The sequence below is a fragment of the Balaenoptera physalus genome, assembly GCF_965194825.1.
Source record: "Balaenoptera physalus genome assembly, chromosome: 6".
NCBI lineage: Eukaryota > Metazoa > Chordata > Mammalia > Artiodactyla > Balaenopteridae > Balaenoptera > Balaenoptera physalus.
Window position 1 is genome coordinate 83,361,765 of NC_138885.1, and position 19,083 is coordinate 83,380,847.

The 19,083-nt window shown below is 38.8% G+C and overlaps 1 protein-coding gene and 1 long non-coding RNA gene across 12 annotated transcripts in view; both read right to left on the reverse strand.

Moving 5' to 3' along the window:
* The window catches only part of LOC309663466, a 201,182-nt gene that overhangs the window by 126,161 nt on the left and 55,938 nt on the right, over nucleotides 1-19,083 (reverse strand). The window lies entirely within an intron of this gene.
* The window catches only part of LOC309663379 (uncharacterized protein), a 214,727-nt gene that overhangs the window by 113,342 nt on the left and 82,302 nt on the right, over nucleotides 1-19,083 (reverse strand). The window contains exon 4 of one of the 11 annotated variants that reach the window (XR_014265218.1): nucleotides 15,617-16,544. The exons of the other annotated variants lie outside the window; for them this stretch is intronic. The gene's annotated coding sequence lies outside the window, so the exon portion shown is untranslated. Of the gene's footprint in view, nucleotides 1-15,616; nucleotides 16,545-19,083 lie in introns of those variants that run through there. 11 annotated transcript variants of the gene reach the window in all.

A 19,083-nucleotide genomic window follows, 5' to 3' on the forward strand; every position in this document is an offset into this window, starting at 1 on the left:
GGGTTCTTTATAGACAATTTCCATTTTAATCAGAAGTGAAAGGGACTATTGCCTTTAAAGTGGACCATCTGTGGGTTTACCAGGAATTTTATCAACTTTGATCTTTATTCAATTTAACTTTCTGCCGGAGCTTCCACTAAAGTTCTTTTAAGCCTGCAGAAAGCAGAGCTCAGAGCCCAAGATGTAGGCAGTTCCCTGCAGTCCCTGTGCCAGTGTACATGCTCCACTCAGAATGAGGCCACTTGCTTTTTTGAATCCCCATGTTGGAGGGGTGGGGGGAAGCCAGTTGGGAAGGTAAGAGAAGGGACTGTGTGGACACAGACTACAATACTGGTGTCAGTCTAGGTGAAAGTGGGAGCTGGGAACCTTCTTCTGGAAGAGCCTGGAACAAGTCCTCAACATGACTCCAGTTTGAGACTCCTTTGTGCCAGCAAGGTCATCTTCAGTGGACACTGCTTTCCCTAGAGTCCTAGTCTCAAAAGCCCTGATGCCAGCCTGGGCTGAGTGTGATGGACAATGCAGCGACATAACTATGTGGGCAGGTCCAGGCACTACCTACTCTGAGACAGGACCAGGAGACACGTGGGGAATATCCATGGTGGCTTTGGTGACTGAGGTCAAAGGGCTGGGCAGCAGGCAGAGTCTTCTGGCACCCAGCTTGTGCAGGCCACAGCACAGGCCACAGGCTTTGCTTTTAGAGCTTCCAGATGACTTGTCTGGCCTTTGAAGTGGAGCAATTACAGATGCCTGCAGATCCCTCTGTGTTTAATGAATGCCCCCTGCTCTCTGTCCCCCAAGCTCCTAGTCTGTTTCTTTTTTTTTTTTTTTACATTTATCTTTTTTATTTATGTATTATTATTATTTATTTATTTATTTATTTATTTATTTTTGGCTGTGTTGGGTCTTCGTTTCTGTGTGAGGGCTTTCTCTAGTTGTGGCGAGCGGGGGCCACTCTTCATCGCGGTGCGCGGGCCTCTCACTGTCGCGGCCTCACTTGTTGCGGAGCACAGGCTCCAGACGCACAGGCTCAGTAATTGTGGCTCACAGGCCTAGCTGCTCCGCGGCATGTGGGATCTTCCCAGACCAGGGCTCGAACCCGTGTCCCCTGCATTGGCAGGCAGACTCTCGACCACTGTGCCACCAGGGAAGCCCCTCTTTTTTTCTTTTTAAAACAACTTTATTGAAGCAATTGATATACTGCAGACTTAAAGTATACAATTTCATAAATTTTGACTTACATATTTACCTGGGAAACTGTCACTTCAATCAAGATAATAAACATACCTTTCACCATAAAAGTTTCATAGTGCCTCTTGGTAATCCCTCCTTTTTGTCCCCATCCCTAGACAACTACCATGACTATAGATTAGTTTGCATTTCTAGAATTTTATGTAAGTGAACTCATCTTTTTTTTTTTTTCTTTTGGTCTGGTTTCTTTCACTTAGCATAATTATTCTGAGATTCATCCATGTCGTCACATGTATCAATAATCCCTTTTTATTGCACAGTAGTAACCCATTGTATGGACATATCACAATTTGTTAACCTGTTCAGCAATCATTCCTTTTGTTTTATAAAAATCATAAAGTATTAGAGCTATAAGGGGCTTTCAGATCCCTTAATTTAAGAAAATCATTGTACAGATTAGATAACTGAAGCCAGAACTACTTGAGAATTTCCTTAGAGATTATTTATAATTCAGATTCATATCTCTTCCTGCCCTTCAATCCCAATGATGGGGTGGACCCAGTGTTCTGCATCTTTAACCATATACTCTGGTGATTCTAATCCAGATATGTGGCTAGTAATACTCAAGACAATGAACCAAATGATTTAAATAATTTGTTCCAGGTCATAGAAGATTAGGAGCAAAGGCTGGATTTAAATCCAGTTTCTGATTTTTAAGTTCAGGGCCCTTTCCACTATATCATGCCAGCACCAAATCACATCTGACACATGGAAGCCTGACACTGTCTGCTGGCATGAATCACTGCTTTCTAATGAAAGAGAAGGCCACAGCTCTGGGATTCTGAGCTACTCTCATCTGCTTCCAGAAGAGGGCACTGATAACAAATCCTTTATTTTATGTCTGTCTGCCTGCCTACCGTCCTTCCTTCCTTTCCTTTCTCCCTTCCTTCCTTTCTTCCTTTCCCTTCCCTTCCCTTCCCTTCCCTTCCCTTCCCTTCCCTTCCCTTCCCTTCCCTTCCCTTCCCTTCCTTCTCCTCCCCTCCCCTCCCCTCCCCTCTCATCTTCTTTTCTTTTCTTCTTTCATCACCAAAGTTGCAAACATGAAAAGGAATGAAGTGAGACAACCATGGTATGGGGAATTATTTTGCTTCAATACAAAGATAAGGGCCCTGGAGAAATTTCTTGACTTCACTGCATTTTTTTTTTTTTTTTTTTGCCACGCCGCATGGCTTGTGGGATCTTAATTCCACGACCAGGGATTGAACCTGGACCATGGCAGTGAAAGCCCAGAATCCTAACCACTAGGGAACTCCCTTCATTGCATTTTAATATAACCTTGCCCATAGATGTTTTTACTTATTTGCTTCTGGTGTCTGATTTTGTGACAGCCCTTTCTCTTAGTGACCGTCTCAAAACAGTAGGGATACACGGGCCTGAGTAACATTGCAGAGTCAGGGATGCTGAAAATTTAACCAGAGCTGAAGAAACTTTGACCTTTAGGAACAACAACAATAAAAACTGTCATGCGAGCAGTCTTGCTCCTTACCTCTTTCTCTTGGGTTTGCTAGGGAATAAGCCACAAAGCCTCACTTGGCACATTTTTCCCTTTGGTTATTATAGTTTCAGTTACTTTTAGGCTGTCTTCCTCCAAACTCTGAAAATCTGAACTCAGATAGAAAGGCCTGAACACTGACTTGATACCTAGTGGCTGAGAATGTTGCTTCTATAACACACAGCTAGCTAAGCAAAGATACCAAAATTGTGAAAAACCAAGCAATAGCATATCAGCTGAAAGAAAAGGGGAGCGTGACTCAATCTTTCAGAAGAATGTAATTCATCTTTTTTTTCTTTAATGTAATTCATCTTTGATAGTGTTGGCATTTTCCTAACAATACTTTTATGATGAATTGGGTAGTTGAAATGTGCTTGCTACTTTTGAAGCTCTAGGATGAAAGTGGGCTTTTTCCTCAGTCAACAAGATGAAGCAAGAAAGGGCTTTGAGAACTCAAAAACTTCCTTGGGCAGAATTATGAGAAGGCACACTGTGTTCCCAGGCCCCCCAGACTCCATTCCTCCTCTTCGAGAACCTCTTCCTACCCTGTCTTTGTCAGGTATAGACATTCCATTGCTTTCCATATTAGATCCTTAGTGTGAGCTACATAGAGTCTTAAGTATCTTGTGCTGATTACATTTGCATTTTAACAATAATGGTGGGCATGAAGGGCTTTGTCTTTGAGACAAAAGGTTTGGTAATGAGACAGAAGATTGGTAATTAGACAGAAGTTCTAATCTGCGTTCGTTGTCTATTTATCACTTGTAAATCTGTAGGCAAGTCATTTAACCTTTATGAGTCTGTTTTCTCATCTGTAAAATGGTAATGATGATCATAATCTGCACATTTGTGAGTGGCTTTAGAGATAAGAGATAACATATAAAGTGCCTGGCCCATGAATGGTAGTTAAAGGAATGTCAGACATACAAGTGGCAGGCATGCAGGAGATAAAAACTTTGGGACTTTTCCTTTTGACAAAAGGACTTTTCAAGAACAATTGAAACTGGATGACCATCATGGAGAGTAATGGCCATCTACTCAATGAAGGTGCTTTATGTGTTGTGTCCTACTCTTTTATGTCCACCTAATTTGTCTAGATGTTCATTGTAATCATGGAGCTTGAGTGAGAGTCATAAAGCTAACTAGGTGAGTGCTGAATTGAGAAGGGACTCCAACATACTTATGAGTTTAGCTATTTCAGTGTTGCATTTGAAACACAATTATTGAACACAAACATATACAGAATGACAAACGCATTATTCCATGAGTCTGACAAGGAAATGATTCTGGTTCTATGACGGTACAATTCTATTTTGCCAAAATGTATATCTGTGTTTATGCACATATACATGCTCCTTGATGGTCTATTTCTATACCCAACCCAAAATAAATACAATAAAAACTGTCTCCTTGCAATCCAGTTAGTTATTTCTTGCATGTGTTATGACAGAAGCATTTTCACTGTGATTTCTGTTCTTGGGTAATGAGAAGCTGTGAGAGACATTAACAGAAGAGGCTTCAAGTGGAAAGTTCCCCCAGATTTTCTCACCGCCTCCCTCCAAATTTGATAAACTGTGATGTTTTTAGTCTTATTATTCTAGTGTCTGGGTGGAGATGTCGAGAAAGAAAAGATGAAGTGCTGGAATCTAAAAATGAGTAAACAGCTGTCAAGAGAAATTCTGAAGAAGTGTCCTAAAGCTTGGAGAAGGTTTAAAGAATTTATTCTTGGCACCATTGCCTATAATCAGTAATTAGTAACCCATTGAAATGATATTTGTTAAATACCTACATTTTAGATAAAGACAACTGAGACTGCATTAAGCCACTGGGAAAACATATTACAACATTCGCTCTAGAATAGATTTCTGTCTCTGGGAGTAGGTAGCCTCCTGAAGCCAAATAGCTCTTGGGAATCAAAAACCTAATTAGCCCCAGGAGACTAGGATCTCTAGACTTAGTAGAATGGTACAGTTGCTGGAACACCTGTCCATGGGCATCCATCTTAGAGGAGAGGTTTTTTTTGTTTTTTGTTTTTTGTTTTTTGCAGGCTTTAAAGCTCAGAAGAATTTGGAGAACAGCTCTCCAGGTACTGAACAACTATTTATCGATATTACGGTTGGACTCATTGCTGTCCCTGCCCTAAAGCTTTTGTTGAAGTCTCCTTACAATCAGTCAGCTCAGGGTTTAATCTGGTTAATCCCAGTGAGCACTGGAGTCCTTTTTTTGCTGTAGCTTTTCCAGTCCAAGGAGAAGGGAGACATGCTTAGATTCATAAGAGGTCTGTGTCTTCCAGCACACTGCAGCAGTATCAGACATATGCGGCAAAAAAGAAGCAAACTGTTTTCCTTCTTCCATGGTTAGATGAGAAATGTTTGTAGTTTCTCAAATTCAGGTAAAGTTAAGCTATGTATGTTTCTGCTGCGTGGCTTAACTGACTGCCAGGCATGCTAAGGAAGTTCATCAATGATGACAATCAGGTATGTTGTCATTTTCCTGTTTCCAGAAGTGCTCAGTTTGGGCAGATAGTGAGTACAAAGCATAGGGTTTGTAAGACCATGCCCCAATAAAACTCAGATTAGAAGGTTGTCTTTGCCACTACCTGGTAACCTCTTTTCCTATCAGTCAAAATATTTGTAGAAATTAATGGTTATTTGAATTACGTTGGTGGCATGAGAGAGAGGTAAAGGGATGGTTTCAAAGATATCCAAAAGGTAGTCTCAAGAGGACTGGTGACTGTATTAGTTTCCTGGGACTGCCGCCACACACTTGGTGGCTTAAAACAACAGAAATTTATTCTCTCACAGATCTGGAGGCCAGAAGTCTGAAATCAAGGTGTTGACAAGACTACATTCCCTCCAAAGGCTTTAGGCAAGAATCCTTCCTTGCCTCTCAGCTTCTGGTGACTTTAGGCATTCCTTGGCTTATGGCTGAATAACTCCAATCTCTGCCTTGTCTTCCCGTGGCCTTTTCCTCCTTCTCTACCTTCTATGACAAATCTCCTCTGCCTTGTCCTTAGAAGGACACTTGTCATTGGATTTAGGGACCGCTGAGATAATCCAGGATGATCTCAAGGCCACGCTCATATGTTTGGGGGTTAGGACATGGACATGTCTTTTTGGAGGTCACCATTCAACTTACCATAGTGACCACCTGAATATGTTAAGTTTGTTTGATTGAGAAGGTTCCAGTGAGGATAAATCCCAAGTCCCTGGTCTGGACAGATGGGAAGATTGTGGTAGCAAATACCCAGAGAAGGAAGAGTAGAAGAGATGCTGTTTTTGTCATTTAGTTTTGGACACCAAGTTTAAGGTGAAGGATAGAGAAAGTAGAAACTTGACTTCACCATTTTGCCTCATATAAACACAGTCTTGAGATTTCCAATAATGCTGCCAATGTTATTCAATTAGTAGTCAAGAAAATAGATGAAAGGCTACAGTGTTCCTGATTATATTAGAATATTATCTTTGTAAAACTTTACTTTAAAAACACTTCAGGATAAACAGTATGTTGTAGGAATGAAATTAATTTTTCATTTATATCCTGGCAGTAATTAGTTAGCATTTGAAGGATCCTGATCAGGAATCCACACTCCAGCCATGATTACCAGGCACTTCAAATATTACTATGGAAATCTGCACATGAGGATTTTCTAATTAGCATAAGAAATGTCAGAAATAATTTTTCACTGCTGAAATGGGTCACGTTCAATATATATGTTGACTCTCAATTCCAACCACCCTTGCATGAAAACTTACGGGAATCTGGCAAGCCCAGCCACTCAGTTCCTTTGGAGAAGCCCTCAAGTGTAGAGCTCATTTAGTCCTGGGTCCCACACTTCACAGAGCACTGGCACGTGATCAGAATGTTGCCATTATCACCGTTAGAACATCATGGCGTCCACCTTGGAGGGAATCTTTCCTGTTCCTGAACCTTTCCTGTTGCCAAGAGCCTGTTGGCAAGTCTGAGGACAGAGAGTGGGACTTCGCCAAACTTACCAGATCAGGTTGACTGTTTTTGTGCCTTCTTGCTAAAAAATGTTTGAGTACTTGGCAGATTTTGGCTAAAGACTGACTTTCATCTTAGCCTACCACTTGTTAAGGAGCATATCGGGAAGCTGAGGTGGACTCATCTACCTCTAATCCCCAGAGGCTATTGACCAAAAGTTCCATTTACCAAAAGCCTCAGGTGTTTGTTAAATGTACACCTTAGTTTGGATAATTTTGCAACAGAATCCCTTGGCCTTTGAGCCCAAATCACTGCAAGGACTGTTGACAATACACTCTCCAGGTATCCAAGGAAAGAGAGGGTGCCTTCATACTTGGATAACGTGATGGGCTGAGTGATCTCTTCATCCATAATCTGATGGCAAGGGTCTGCCTAAAACCAGGTGTTGTATAGTCACTGCATAAAACATGGAACTCAGTGACGTCTCTGATTGGACAGGTTGGATCCTCTGAGAGAAGTTCCCAAGCTCCCAGAATTTAAAGTACTGACTAACAGTGGACTGCAGTGCTATTTACACATTAGGCTCAGTGTTCGATGAATATATGTGTGTATGTGTGTGTACTTGCATTCATGAATAGAAGAGTGGTGCACCCATCTGAGAGATTCTTCAGCCTTAGAAAGATCTTCTATATATACACACACACACACACAAACACACACACACACACACACACACACACACATACCTGAATGAGAGGAGATAGTCCTTCTGATGCTTTATAACTGATGATTCAACATTGGAGGACTAATGAATGATTGCTACTTGATATTTGCTTCTGTAAATGGAAAGTATTCTTGATGATTCAAGTAATAATTATTACTAGAAAAACAATAACTTAAAAAATTCCATATGTTAAACCCATGTGATTTGAAAGAGTTTCAATGACACTTCAGCAGTTTAGAAACTACAAAAGGGAACAGTTCTAGTAACTTAATAGTGCTGTTGGTTCTGTATATCATAAAATTGCCACTGAGTTTATACTTCTGAAGGTGTCCATAATTACCACAAACAAAAGGGATTTATGGAAGAGAGACCATGGAAATATTATAAATGTAAATTAAGGGTAAAATTCTCTAACTAAAACATTTTGTGTTTCTAAGAGTAAAATTTGCATATGGGAGAGAAAATAACTTTAATAAATGAGGGAAATACATTAGTTTTAGAGAAGGCTGCAAGCAAAAAATTGTGAAATACTAGCTACCTACTTATAACTTTTAGCTACATCTTATTCCCTCTCTATTTTTGGTGAAGAAATTAAAGACTAGGCAGAAACAGGAAATGAACTGAGACTTTTTATTGAAATTATCTTTCTAAAGAAATTTATGCAATAACTTCAGGGTAATCATTTGGAATTGGGACTTCTCTTGAAGTAGAGCCAGCGAGTGTCACATAGCTACCCGAGTCTTAGGTCTGAAACTAAACAATCCAAGAGGCTCTTGGCCAGAAAGTCTTACTCTGATGGGAAAAGGAGAGAAAGATAAGGAAGAGGAAATGGCCAAAGGGAGGATAAAAAGCCAGTGAGAAAACCTGATTCATTCCTTGTAATCATAGACTCATAAAATCTTAGCAGCAGAGGTGACCTCGGAGTCACCTAATTCTGTCCCCTCAACCACATTGCAGGCAGTGGTCACCCTGACCCGCCTCCACTAAGGCAGTATTTACAATTCACACTGCTCTAATTGTTACAGTGCTTTCCCTCATGTTGAGTCCAACTACCTCTCTTTAGATTTGAGGGGTCCTGGTTCTGTCCTCTGGAATACATGGGATAACTCTTCTCCCTCTTTGGCCTGACAACTTTTCAAATATTCAAGGACAGCTGCCATTTCTCTTCCCTGTCTTAAAATAAATGGATAATCAAGGACAGTTATACATGTCTGAGGTTTTGGATGGCAGGGACATTCTAGGGAATGTCACACCATCCCTATCCAGCCGATCTGGAGGCAACAACCTGACAACCTATAGAAGAGTCCCTAAGATAGATTTTTTCATCCTCATCTCAGCTTGTTTGGTCAAAAGACTTAGGAAAAAAGAATTCTAATGCTATTTTGAATTCTTTGTTATTAGGTAAAAGCTGAATAAAGTCTGGGAGTCATGAATTGTGATATTATTTTTAAATTGCTATTTTCATTTATTATTAGCCCAGTTTTACGCCCTTGGTTTTATGATGCAAACAAAAAATTCAGTGCAAATAAAAGATTAACATGATATTTTGGTAATGCTTAGGCCAAACAACAAATGATTATTTTATATTTAAGTTTTTTTTTAAGGAACCCAGAGACACAGCCTAACAGGGACTTGCAATTCGAATGTAAGATGGCAGGTATAGAAATCACCCAATCAACATTCTTTTGGACACTGATTAGTGTTGTATTTAGTTTCAGTGTACAGTAGCAGCTTCAGAGTACAACCAAATGATGGTTAGTTACCATTTGAAGTACCCTTATTACAAATACACGACAGGAATGATAATCCAATATTGGAGAGACAGGACGCAGAGATCTGCACTCCCCCAGGAGCTGCTCCAACACTTCAGCTAATCTTCTTCCTAATTTTTGATCAACACCAGAGATTTTTTTAATGGTTATATTACTAGAAATATGTGAATGTTATTAGAAATGATTTCTTTATTGATAAAATTAGTAGTGATAAAGAAATATGGATTTGCTGAAAATATCGTACAGGCAGTCCTGCTCTTGCAGGTACGAGGTATAAGAATCTCACAACCCCAGTAACTGTAGCCTCCAGAAAGGCACTTCTAACTTCTGACTCTGACCCAGTAGGTTCAGATTTGGAAGATTTTGGTTATTTGACACCAATTAAAAATTTAGATAAATCCTGCCCCTATAATAAACCTTTCATTCGAGAGCTATCACAGCACCTAAAAGGGTAGAGATTTTGGACTTTATCAAGCTCACAGAACAGCTTCTGTGACTGTTTTTGTGCCTGCTTGCCTGTAGGTAAGGCGGAATTCCATCTGACACTTACTTAACGTTGTATCATTCTACTTGGAAGCAAGGATATGGGAGAAAAGACTTATGAGCTTCACTCACCTCTAGTTATTGTATGTTAGTAGGATTATTGTTCAGAAACCTTCACTCTCTGCACCCAAACGTCCCCACCCCCATGTAAGGAATACACTTTCCCATCCTTTGACACTGGGATGGCCACAGGACATGTTTTAGCCAATGTGATGTTAGTTTATGACACAAGTACGGGCTTGAAATGTACTTGTGCAGGAGGCTTGTCCTATCACATCTCTGCCAAGACCAGGAGAGGAATGTGCCCTAGGTGGCACTCAGGCACAAGGAAGCTGAGAAACACTGGGAGCCAACTGGGTCCCAAACTGCAGCACAGAGATTGCCCAGTCATCAGCAGAGCAATGGCTGCAGACCCGCAGAGAAACTTCAGTGTTTGTTGTTGCATACCACTGAGACACTGTGGTGACCTGTGGCAACGGCTGACTGGCACACAAGGCTACAAATATTTATGCACCTTCCCTCCCCCCCAAAAAAAGCTAATAATCATCAGTGTCCAAATCAGATTAGGTTCTAAGCACTTGACAAATATTGCTTCATATAATTCTCATAACAAATCTGGGAGGTGGGGATTATTTTTCCTATTATACAGATAAAGTAATCATGGCTAATAGAGATAAAACACCTTGGCCCAAATCACACAACTAGGAGGAACAGAATGGAAGTTAGCTCCAATCCTGACTGCAGAGTCCATCATCTCCCACTATACTTCATTGCTCACTCTTACCAACTTGCTTAGATTGAACTGAACCTTAACTAAAGATGTATCCATGCACACAGCAAGAGGGACAAAAACTGAACCCATGCACCAGTGAGGGTCATTCACATGCACATTAAGTCATTCAACACTTGTTTGATGAGCACCTACTGTGTGCCAACGCATTGTGGTGTTTCCTGAGGATTTAATGATAAGCATGATAGACACCATCCCTGCCCTCACAGGGCTTACACTCTCATCTTATTATAGATGTGTTTGTTAAATACATGCTTAAGGGGTGTTTTTTTGTGGTGTAAGGATTATGGCCTCATTTTATACCGTGTGTATGAACAACAGCCCTAGACAAAGGAAACTCCCTATCTTTGACTGTCTGACTTTTAATGTGGTGATCACTAACTAGTTGGAATGCAAGTAACAACTACTCTCAGAAATGTATTCAACTACTAATGATAAACCTGAGTTGTTGCTCCACAGAGTGCTCTCAAACGTTATAGGTCAAGGAGTTTGGGAAAAACAAAGTTACTCCTTCTGTTCCGCAGGGAGAGGGAAAAAAAGCAATGGGATATTATAATTCTTATTAATAAACATTATTAAGCTCAGACAACTTCTGAATTTTAAAATAAAAATAATTAATCTACTGAAAGAACGGTAAACCAGGAAAGATTAAAATTATAATTAAAGAATGGGAATAACATTTGGTATCAGAGGGATCTCAGCAGACTATCTGAACAGTACACTAAACAAAGTGAATTATTTCTACCATAATAATGGCATTTACTATAATACAATGACACACAAGAAATCTAATTGCAACCTGCCAAGGATTTAAAAAAACACAGTTATAATGTAAAAATACAGGAAGAATAGATATGATCTGTATTTTTAAAAGAACATGGTAATGCTACTATATGGTTCAATTTTCAGATATCAGGATTTAATATAATAAGAAAAGACAGAGAAAATGAAAATTGGGGAGACTTTTGAATAGGTGCTTTAAGAAGGGGATTTGCAACCGAATGGAAACAGGCTGATTTTGATTACACTTTAATATGAGATAAAGTAAGGATGGGGTAAATCCAAAGTAAAACATAATTATAAGTTTTTGCATAATCCCTGGCAAAAATATTAAAGATTAGATTCCAGAATTGTGTTAGTAGCTCCATACAATTTTACCATTCATAGTTATTCACTGTACAATAAGCACTGTCACAAAACAGACAAAAATATATTCATAGATGGAAATAATCATAAAGGTATTTAATAAGATATCTGGATTTTAAAGTTTCACCTTCCTCTTTCTGAAATAGAAAAAAATCATAAATACAACTTATAATAGAAAATAATCTGTATAAACACCAGAGTGAGAGTGAGGAGACAGAATGCTATGAATTCACTTGTCAGTAGAAAAAAACTTAAGTGCAAACTACTTTTGCTATGAAGAAAGCATGAACACAGTATGCTTTATACTAACCCTTGATTTCTTTTCACAATATCTTTTGCATATATTGACAAATTCCCATGGATGGGAACACAGATAATGTGTCACGGAGATTAACTGACCGAATAGTCAGACTAGTGGTCCTAGCTCCACAAAGGGTAAGAAAGATGGGCATCATTCATTCTAACATGAAAATAACCTTCAGTTGTGAACAGAAAAATCAACATTCCTTAACTTAAATGCTGACAATCGATAGATTTGCAGTACTGCACATAGGTAAGAATAATAGCTTCATTTTAGGCGAGTATCTGAGATTTGGGAATATCTGATTATGAAGAATCTGAGGCTGGCCAACTAAGTGTTGATAGAAACTGATCATGACATGTGGCCACCATCCATTCTAAACTCTCAGAAACCAACAGTGTGGTAATAAATCTAGTGATTATGGTGTGGGTTTTTTTGTCTGTCTTTTTGTCTGTCTACCTCCAATACAGAAGCAGCTGGACATACAGAAAATAAGCTTCTACTAAAAATCTTGATGGGTGATAAATACCATTTACCAATGGTAGATCAAACATACTTTTAGGGGTTGTATATTGCAGGAGTGGAGAGAGAGAGAGAGAGAGAGGGAGGGAGAGAGGGAGAGAAAGAAGAAGGAGAAGAAGAAGGAGAAGGAGAAAGAGGAAGGGAAGGAGGAGAAGAGGGAGGGAGGTAGAGAGAGGGCATTAGAATATATTCTTTTAGAAATGGATTTAGACATTTTTAGAAATGAAATTTAAAAAACAAAAAACAGAAAGCATTGTAGGTAGGGAAATATAAGTAAAAATTGCATTCCTATAGTAATGTCATCTCTGAAGAAATTATTGTAACTTTATCCATTTCAAACTATTTTTCTGGAATATGTAATTAAATAATAATATTCAGTTCTTATATTTTATAAAGGAAAAAGATATGTTATTTTCTTATTATGTTATTTTCCTGAATTCATTATTAAAGATATTGACATTAAGATAGAGTACTAGAAGACCTAGATATGACTGTGAATTTATTATGTTTTAGAAGAATGTCTATTTTATTTCTGATTATAATGTTGTTACATTGTGGGCAGTATGAATAATTAGAATCATAAAAAGAAGAAACTGACAAACCTATAATCCTTTCACACTGTTTATAGGTGTTACCACTTTGGCATATTTTCTTTCCGTCATTTTACTGCTCTCTTTAAAAAATATATATGTATTATATGTAAAATTTGTGTCCTATTTTTCTTAATAGTACATCAGAAACATTTTCCTATGTGATTAAACATTTTAATAAGAATCATTTTTAATTGCTGTATAATATTCCATTACATAAATGGGCTCTACCTTTAATGTTCTATTTATTTATACATTTATATTTGCTTCTTTCAATGACCTCAGAATGAACAAACATATTTGCATTTCAGAATATTTGCTTAGCAAAGATCCTTAGAACTGGAATTACTGAGTCAAAGGCTAAATGTTTTATACAATGCTATGGCAGACATTGGCTAGCTGTTTGCCAGACTTGTTTGATTTTCCTTCTGGGCACAGAGGTAAAGTACACTTCTCAGCCTTCTTTGCAGTGATATGTGCACTTAAGACAGAATTATTTCCAAAGGAACATGAGAAGAAGTGATGAAATGATGTACAATACTTCCAAGTGTGGCCCGTAATCACCTCTCACACAATGCTCAGCCTCTCTCTTCCCTTGTCTGCTGGCTTTTGTTGAAGACAGTAAAGCGTCTGTCAGGCTGTTTCTGAAGAACTGTGAAGCGAAATAGCCCTAATTTCCACTGCCTCTAATTGATATTATATGAGTGAGAAATAAAATTCTATTATGTTAAGCTGTTAAAATTGGGGGTTTTATTCACTTTACTGCTAGCATAATCTTAACTAATAGGGAAATGAGCTGCAACTCTAATAAAAACCTAAAAGATGTGGAATCGGCGTTGGGTAGTGAGGAAACTAATATCAGAGGATGGGGAGATGGAGACCCATGTAATACAGTGGTAAAATATGTGTTAAAACTGTGACTGGAGATAGTTTGAAGGCAGATCAAGCACTTACTAAGCCTGTAGCTCTAGGGGAAGAGACTGGAAAACAGAATTATGTGACGTGTGTTGGTCGTTACTGGCTTCTATTAGGAATATACTAGAAGAAAAAATGAGTCAGAAAATAGCTGGATGATTTTCAAGCAGAAATTTTAAAAAAATACAGAGAGAAAAGAAATTTGGGGCAGCAAAGAGTTGGAAAAGCTAACTGTTTCTAGATCCCCAACAATAGAAAATAAGATTGAAAATGCTTTTAATTGATGGCCCCATGACAAAGACCAATTTAATTAAGGGCATTGCCTTCTCTGCCAAGACTCCCATACTCTGTATGACCTCAACGATGCTGGCATTAAGTTGTGTGTATGTGAGAGAGGCATGAGGGTGAGGAAGCAAGGATAGACATGAGAGTTAATAATTATATTTAAGAAAGAGTTTTGGGTGGTGTTCCTGGCATGTGAAACTGAGTGGTAAAAACATATTGCCAAAGAAATCATAAACCTGGAGTAAAAAACCCTTTGGCTGCCTTAAAATCATTCTTGGACCCCCAAACTTGCATGAGCAAGAAATGCGCTGAAAACGGTCTTTGATCCCACAGGAGGAGGTCTCCCACTTCACTGGAATTATGACCAAGATGGAAATGGACAAGGAAGGATCTCCCAAAGGGCAAATCCAACAACTGTGGAGAAAAATGGACAGAGAAGCTTCCTACAGAAAGTAGAATCAAGGTCAAAGCGAAGCACTTCTCCACCTTGGACGTAGGAGTTTTCAGTCAGCATAAGTGCTATAGAGCAGTGACTCCCATATCCAGAATCTTCCCTTTTCTGAATGAGAGGATTTTTTTTTTGTAATTATAAAAAATGCTGTTTGGCAATAAAAAGAAATGAAGTACTGATAGTGTTACAGAATGGATGAACTTCAAAAACATTATGCTAAGTGAGGGAAGCCAGACACAAAAGACCACATACTGTATGATTTCATTTCTATGACGTATGGAAAAAATGCACATCTATTGAGGCAGAAAATAGATTAGTGGTTGCCTAGATTAGATTGAGATGGGAGTGAGGAATGATTACCAATGGGCCTGAGCAGCCCTTTGGGGGTGCTGGAAATATTCTAAAGCTGGATTGTGGAGATGGTTGTACAATTGTTAATGTACTTAAAAATCATTGAATTTTATACTTAAAACAAGTACATTGTAAGATATGAAAATTTATCTCAGTAAACCTTTTTCTTTCATTTGCTGGTGAATATGGAAGAAAATAAGCACTTTAATACATGGTAAGAATGAAATTTGGCATAATCTTTGGAGAGTCATCTGGTAATATATACCAAAACTTCAAAAATTCGAATGTTTGTATTCTTTTACCCAGCAATTCCACTCCTAGGAATTTATTCTAAAGAAATATTTGGATACATGCTGCAAGATTGTTTCTTGCAAAGTTGTTTACAATATTGAATAACTGAAATAAATTTAATTATAAATTAAATAATTAAATGTCTATCAACAGGGGATTGGTTAAATACATTAGAATATATCCAAACGTTGAAATGCCTACAAGTGTGGTTTTTACCATGGGAATCTTAATGTATTTTTGTGGAAAACTATCCAACAACAAGAAAAATGCAGGGCTTCCCTAGTGGCTCAGTGGTTAAGAATCTGCCTGCCAATGCAGGGGACACGGGTTCGAGCCCTGGTCCGGGAAGATCCCACATGCCACGGAGCAACTAAGCCTGTGCGCCACAACTACTGAGCCTGTGCGCCACAACTACTGAGCCTGCGCGTCTGGAGCCTGTGCTCTGCAACAAGAGAGGCCACGATAGTGAGAGGCCTGCGCACTGCAATGAAGAGTAGCCCCCGCTCACTGCAACTAAAGAAAGCCCGCGCACAGAAACGAAGACCCAACGCAGCCAAAAATAAAATTAAAATAAAATTAAAAAAAAAAAAAAGAAAAATGCAGTTAAAGTATGCTGTTTATGGTATGGACCCATTTATGTTTACTAAAACACAGGTATAAGGGAGGAGGTTTTTACTTTTCCTGAAATATGTGAATTTTTTCAGCCATCATACATTATCAGGAAAATAGCAACAAAACATAGATACTTTGGAAATAAGCTTATGTTAAAGTAAAATAAAAATCAGATTAAAATTTCATACCTTTGATATGTTTGTATTATAAAGTTAATTTGAGTAAATTCAGGAACGTTCCCCCCCTCCAGTTTGAAAATAGTTCAACTTATGTGCGTGTGTGTAACTCGTTTGGTGTTCAATGACCCATTTGACATACATTTTCATATTTTAATTTTTTTGACATTGATGAAGTAAATCTTATAATTCACTTTTATTTAATTTTTCCTATGGGCTGATTCTAATTAAAAGTACCATAAATAAAACCCGGTCTGTGTTCTGGAGGAGATTCAACTCTGCAATACAACACATAGGATCATTTTAACAAAATGTGCTAAAATAGTCCGATGTGGTTTGAAGTGAGGGTCACTCTTGCAGGTCTTATCCTTCACAATCACCTAAAAAAAACTGAAAAGGGGATGTTTAGAGGCTAGATTCCTACCAGGAAGTAAAGAATTTGTGAATTTCCTTTATTTACGAAAGTAAATATTTAAGGACTTTTTACATCAAATAGCCTGGGAGAAATAGATGTGACTCTAATAGCTCTTTCTTATACAGTAGTATGTTACAAACATATTTGCTTAAGGGATTTATGATATTTGTTGATAGGTGCTAAAATCCAAAGTAAAGTACTTTTCCGTACATCCTGTACAAATCTAGGATAGAATAGAGTAAATATGTCAGATTATGTATCAGAGTTTTCTGAATAGATTAGAACTGCTATTTGGGGCACACTACAAAAACAAAAAATCCCCAATTATTTTCAGAGCGCCCCTGACATTAAGCAGCAGGTAGCAAGCTGTGTGTTAGAAAGTAGTACTGCCTTGGTCTTCCCTGGTGGCACAGTGGTTAAAACTCCACGCTCCCAATGCAGGGGGCCCAGGTTCGATCCCTGGTCGGGGAACTAGATCCCACATGCATGCTGTAACTAAGAGTTCACATGCCACAACTAAAGGAGCCCGTGAGCTGCAACTAAGACCTGGTGCAACCAAATAAATAAATAAAATAAATATTTTTTAAAAAAGGGGGCTTCCCTGGTGGCGCAGTGGTTGAGAATCTGCCTGCCAATGCAGGGGACACGGGTTCGAGCCCTGGTCTGGGAAGATCCCACATGCCGCAGAGCAGCTGGGCCCGTGAGCCACAATTACTGAGCCTGCGCGTCTGGAGCCTGTGCTCCGCAACAAGAAAGGCCGCGATAGTGAGAGGCACGTGCACCGCAATAGAGTGGTCCCCGCTTGCCACAACTAGAGAAAAGCCCTCGCACAGAAACGAAGACCCAAGACAGCCATAAATAAATAGATAAATAAATAAAGAATGAAAGTAGTACTGCCTTTCAGGTTACTTCCAAAAGCAGCAAAAATAGTAAATTGGTAGGTATTCTAAGTTCCAGGTCATTGATAGAAAACTATGAATTTAAAACAATAAAACTTGAATTGAGAGGTGAGCAACATTGTTTGAAACCAATGAATATTCATGACAATAAAAATAGGTTGTGTGTATGAGTGGAAGAGAGAAATATTTGAATACGAAGTATGAAGCACAGGACATTAACTGCCTGAGAAATAGAAAATACTGGGGCTGTTTGAGAAATAAAGCACTGAACTTTTATTTTACTTAATATAAGAAACTATTCCTTTGATTCTTTCTGTAAAAGGAGAATTAAGGGCTTTCCTTGCAATTTAATACAAAACTGTTATAAAGTTTTAAACAGTATTTAGAATTGTGTTATCATTTTCAACAGGTTACCATTTTCCCCTAGCTTAAATATCTAATTAGGAATGTCATATATTTTGACTTGGTAGCGTGTTGTAGCATCATATTCTTATTCCTTTAGATCAGAGGCTGTTTTTAAACTTCAACTCTTACGCAGGAGAAGCATTTGCTTGAGAGAAAATCCTAGGGCCCAGGGCAGCCAAAGGGCAGGGTGGCTCATGGTCAGTGTTACTGCCCTGTTTCCTTCACATTTACTTGCTCCCTTTCTTTATTGTTCTTTTGGCTTCTAGGGCAGTGGTTCACAGCTTTGGCTGCACAAAACCAGCATCTTTAATCACCTGGAGTGTTTGAAAATCATGATGCATGATCTCACCTCCAGGAAGTCAGACTTAATTGGCCTGGGGTGTGGCTGAGGCATCAGGGCTTGAACAAGTCTCCAGGTGATGCTGCCTTGCAGGCAGTATTGAGAGCATGCAAATCCCTGCTCTAGGCAGCGATTTTCAGACTGTGATCCCAGGACGAGCAGCAGAGCAGCACCAGGGCACATGTGAGAAATGCAAAGCCTTGGGCTCCACTCCAGACCTCCTGAGTCAGAAGCCCTGGGACTGGGGTCCAAGCCTTGCAGGTGATCTAATGATGCACGCTCAAGTTTGAGAACCCCGGCTTAAAGAAACGAACCATCCACTGGTAAGAGTGAAGCAAGTAAAGAGTGAGTGAGAGAATGTGGATAATTTAAGAGGATTTTGAAGGCTTTTTCCCAGGGTGGTGTTCCTTCACAAATTTTACTGTGTAGCTGATGACATCACATTAAGTATGTCTGTTATGAATGTTTTTCCTGATTCTTCCTCTGAATTGAGTATTTTTAGGCTTGTCAGCTATCTGAGAGTAGACACTAGTGAGCATGATGTCTTTAGCTGTACACAATAGATGACCTTCCATATCTTCTGATAAATTGTGAAGACTGAATCTGAAAAGGAAATCTTAACTGCTATCAAGCAACTGAGGCTGATTGGTTTTTTGTTGTTGTTGTTTTGTTTTTTAAGATCCTGGAATTGTTTACTATGATCATTGTAACTATAGGTCTAATTAAGACCTCTAATCAAAGAAACTGATAAATATAAATCCTAAGGGAACACTAAATATGCCATCTTTTATGTGGTAGAATCTCCAAATGAGATAAGCTTCATCAGTATTAGCACTGCTTGTCTTGAATTACAATACTTTCCTTTCTATA